Here is a 4713-nt window from a genome sequence, read left to right on the forward strand (position 1 = left end):
CTCCAGAGGAATTTCCTGTGGACCTTACTCCAATAACCAGGACAGTCCTCATATTCTGGGTTTTGATATTTCACCTCTCTGAGGACTTCAGTTTACTTTTTACTCATGACAACTTCTCTCCCTAAGCAAGAAGGGATTCACAGACAACTTATTTTTTATTTATTGCCAAGGTGAAACTATACCTGTACAGCAAAGCTCACAAACCTTACCAGAACACCTACAGATCATTGCTGCTGCTTGTAATACTAGATCAGAATTAGCACATATTTATGTCAATCTTTAAAATTAGGGCAAAACAATCAGAAAATTCACTTAAAATCCAAACACTTATCAAAGACATTCCTGTAACAAAAATACTTTCACTCAAGGCTGAATCCTTTAAAACAACAATGAAATAACATTAATCTCAGTGCCTTCTCAATCACTAGAAAAAATGCTTTTTGTTCTTTCCAAGCTAAAGTAACATAACTATTGTATCCCTTCCCTCTGTATATTTTATATTCAAGACAATTTATGATCAGTGCATGAACACAGTATTATGCAAGTCCAAGTCAGTTTCAAACAAAAAGATTTATGTTTTGAGTATGACATTCAACCACAAAATGCTTAGAGCAATATATTATTTGCTGGTATAGCTTCATGAAAAAGGCTATATATAATGTAGAGAATACAGAAATGTTCCAAAAGTGATTAAAAAAAAAAAACCTACAGAAAACTTGAGTCATTGATGTTAAATTGTTATGTCTCAGCTTAAAATGGAACTTGATAAAGTCTTCAGGCTAGTAATCTTCCACCATATCAGCACCTATTTTTCTGTAGTTTACACAAAAGCACTACTACTTTAACTGAAATTATCACAGCTGCCAACCACTTTTATAACTACAAGGAGCTGGACCCCAAGTTACTACTAACACATAAGCTCAAGTAAGTTCATGAACTTATCCTTAGTTCCTTCAACAGGTTCCAACGGGATGGTTTCAATTACAAGAGTAAAACAGACTACATTTTTTTTCCATTAGCTGTTTTTCCTAAGTAATTCTTAAAGCGGGCATAAACCAAGCCACATCACACTCAAGAGAAAAACAAGGGGAATCTCCTAATTTTGCAGCTGGAGTCAGCAAACAAATTACTATCAGTGTCTTATGCAACAATACAGGGACAAAGGCTATGCAATGCCAATCAGTATGACAGGAAAGGCGTAGTGCATTCTACTTGATCACCTATGGAGCAAATGAACACACACTGCTAAAAATATTGATAGCAATGCAATGCTTCAAAGTCCATGAACTACATTGCCTAGTTTATCACTACAGCTAAACTAAGGTTGTAACAGAATATGTTTCATATCTTTATAATAGTGATTGCCTATTTGAAATATTTTAAACGTGTTACACATTCATGCGTATATATTCCACAATACAAAAGATTACAAAGAATATTCCTCAAGGACTGGGTTTGCATTTGCCTGTCTATTTTATGGTCCTTTTACACACCAAAGAATGGGTTGTGTTTTTTAGGTATTTTTGAACATATGAAAAATATGCCTCTAAATCCAAAAAAAACTGGGCATGGGAAAAAATCCATAAAAAATAAAAGCACCTGTAATAAACAGAGTTATTTCAACTCCTGAAAACTGGCCCAATTCCAAATGGTATATTTAGATTTCCTTTAATCCTATTTTCCATGTTTTTCTCAGACACACATTTGTCCTTTTGTTCATCAATTCAAAAATAAATTAAATAAGATTTTGTGAATATGTACATTGAGACTTTGTACAGCAACTTCTTCACTCCTAGCTCTCTGCAGACTCAGAGATAGGTATCCTTCAGCAGAACACCAACCTGACCCATTCTCTCTCCTGTTGCACAGTTACTTGTTGACAGCACAGCAGGCTGTTCCAACTCAAAGTTCAGGCACAAACATTTGGATGCAATGTCATAAGCTGATCACAGAGCTGATGTGAATGAGAAAAAATAATAATAAAAAAATAAGACCACCCAAAAAAATACCACCAATACCCCTCGCTATTTATTTTCGTAAGAGTGTACTTAAGTCACATCAGTTAAAACACAGTTAGATAACATAGACAGATGGGAATGATCAGCACTGGGAGGAAATCCCTTAAGCTGCCAAAAACTTCAGCTTTGTGAAACTATTCTCAGCATTCATGGAAAGTATTCAAGACTCTCTAACTCTTAATCCCAGTTCATATTTCAACATGCACTCAATGCAAAGCAGCAACACCAGGTAAGAGAACAGACACACAAGTGTGAAAGTTTATGAAGACCTTGCAGTGCATTTTAGAAATAGAACTGCACCTTTGATGAAAATACCCCAGATATAATATTCTTTGACATTGCTTATGCTAAAAATTTATCATTATAAACCTAACATTGGCAAAATTATATTTCTGTTGATTTTGAGTCTATCATCAAGTGATTTTGCTTTATGGCATAAGTTTTCTTTACAATAACTGCAATGGGAAAGGGGAGAGGAAAACCAACACTCAGTGCTGTATTAGAACATCAGTGCTCATCACTACTGCTAATGTTGTGAACCTGTAACTAGAGCAGTTTGCTCCTAGAGAGTAAAAAGCCTCACCACTTCCAAATCAAGCATCTGCTCTAGATTGTCTAAAGAGAATGAGTTTTGCAAAGACTGATACAGCATTTTTGTCTCAGATAAGGTCACACTGCTTAGACAGAGATACTAACTTTACTACTCCTCATTAAATAAGCCATAAGATGCTCTTGGGAAGGAATATAATAATTTTGATACAACTTCTTTTCCCCATCTGGGATGCCCAAAAGTGTTTTAATCACTATCCTTGTACTGACTGCTCATCTGGCATAGGTGACAGAGTGCATCATCCCTAGTACCCTACAAAGACCACAACACAGATCTTTACCATACAGAAATCTGCCTACAGACTACAGAAGCAAAATACTATCATTAAGCCATTTTTGCAGATATAATACTTTTCCTGAGGAAGCATAATTTGCTGTCTGGGGATTATAAATTAGATATTTTCACCACACAGAGTTAAAAAAGATCCTAAAAAAACACCAACTGAACAGAAACTATATGCGGCATAAAGTGTTTGAAAAGATAATTGCAAACAATTAGCAAATAAATACTTCTAAGGTGGAATATATTACAATTGCAACTGTTTGAAATTATGCCTAACTTCCAATGTTAAAACAAGTAGCTGATAGAAAAAAGCTGTTTCAAGCCCTGTTCACTATTGATTAGCAAAGAACTTCAAGCATCTGTAATACAAAGTAACTAAGTAAATTCTACAACTTGTAGCTTCTAATATATTTTGATCATCTTACTTTCCTGTTTCTCCAGTAAAATGAACCTTTAAAAACAATAATACACTTCTCAAACTTCAGTTTGTCCATATCCTCGATTTTAGCTTTTCATTATTAAATAAGCTGCTGGAAGAAGGAAATAGTTGAACAACTTGGGGTTTTCAATTTTATAGCACTAAATAGAGGCAATATTGAATTGCACACACAGAGAAAGAGCTTTTTCTAGCACTCACTGCATTCCCCAGAGGCAATCAATGACAAGTCTCTGTAACTTGAATCAAGTATACTAACACTTCTCATTTTTGCCATGACATCAACAAACAATAGCCATTCCTCTCATTCCTGCCACAAACATTATCAAATATCACAGAGAATATCTTACTGAACATAAAAGCCTCTTTGACTCCAAGGCAAAAAGGAAAAATAAGGGAGAGATAATTCAAAATATTTGACCATAACAACTTAAAGCAGGCAGAAACATTTACGTCTTTGATGACCTTATAAAATTTTCCACAAGATGGTGCTGTAGTCCTATTTTAAGACATGCCCTAACATTTAGAAGTAAACCTCACTTCATTTCATTGCTAGAATAATGAACAGTGGTTTGCAAAGCCTATTTTCAATTAAAGGGCAAAACACATTCCTACTACGTAATTTTCCAATCTTTTTAGGTTCTTTTATTTTTAAACAACTGAAAAAGTAGTCCAATCACAGTAGTAAAAAAAAACCCAGAACTAATTTATATAACATAACAGATGGCCGTAGGCTCTTCTGATTCTGTGTAAAATAATCCATTCATATTCCATATGGTTATAGAAAAAAATCATAATTATTGTTAAAACACAGAAATCACTTTTTAAAGCATGTCAAACAGCTGCTTTTGCCTTCATCTGCAAACTCTGCCCCCCCCAAAAATTCAGACTGGTTTGTAATAATAAACTCCAAAAATCTTTTAAAGTGAAGTATTAAAACACAAAGGAACCTTGATATGATGGGCTACCAATTCACAAAGAGTAATAAACAAATAAATAAATCTGATCAAGCCTCACACATTTTGGTTTGATCATTTGTTTATGGAAGTCTTACATCTACTTATGTCACTAAACAGAAATCTTATTATGGCTTCAAATAATGAAAATGTTTCTTTGTGTACTGACTGGTCTCCATCTGTGCTGCTGGTCTTAAAATGTGTTGGGTAAGAGCACTAAAACACTCAACACATCTCTTGCAGTCAAAGTCTGTGGACTTACTTGCACATTTTAGTGTTTAGAATCAAACCGACCCTCATTTTGTCCATGTTAATGGAAGCCATAAAGTGCTGGTGCTCTCCAGCTCAGCATTTAAACTTATATTTAAAAATAATAATAAAAATAAAAAAAATCAGCAAAAAAGGTACATA

This window comes from Prinia subflava, chromosome 7, assembly GCF_021018805.1.
Source record: "Prinia subflava isolate CZ2003 ecotype Zambia chromosome 7, Cam_Psub_1.2, whole genome shotgun sequence".
Lineage (NCBI taxonomy): Eukaryota > Metazoa > Chordata > Aves > Passeriformes > Cisticolidae > Prinia > Prinia subflava.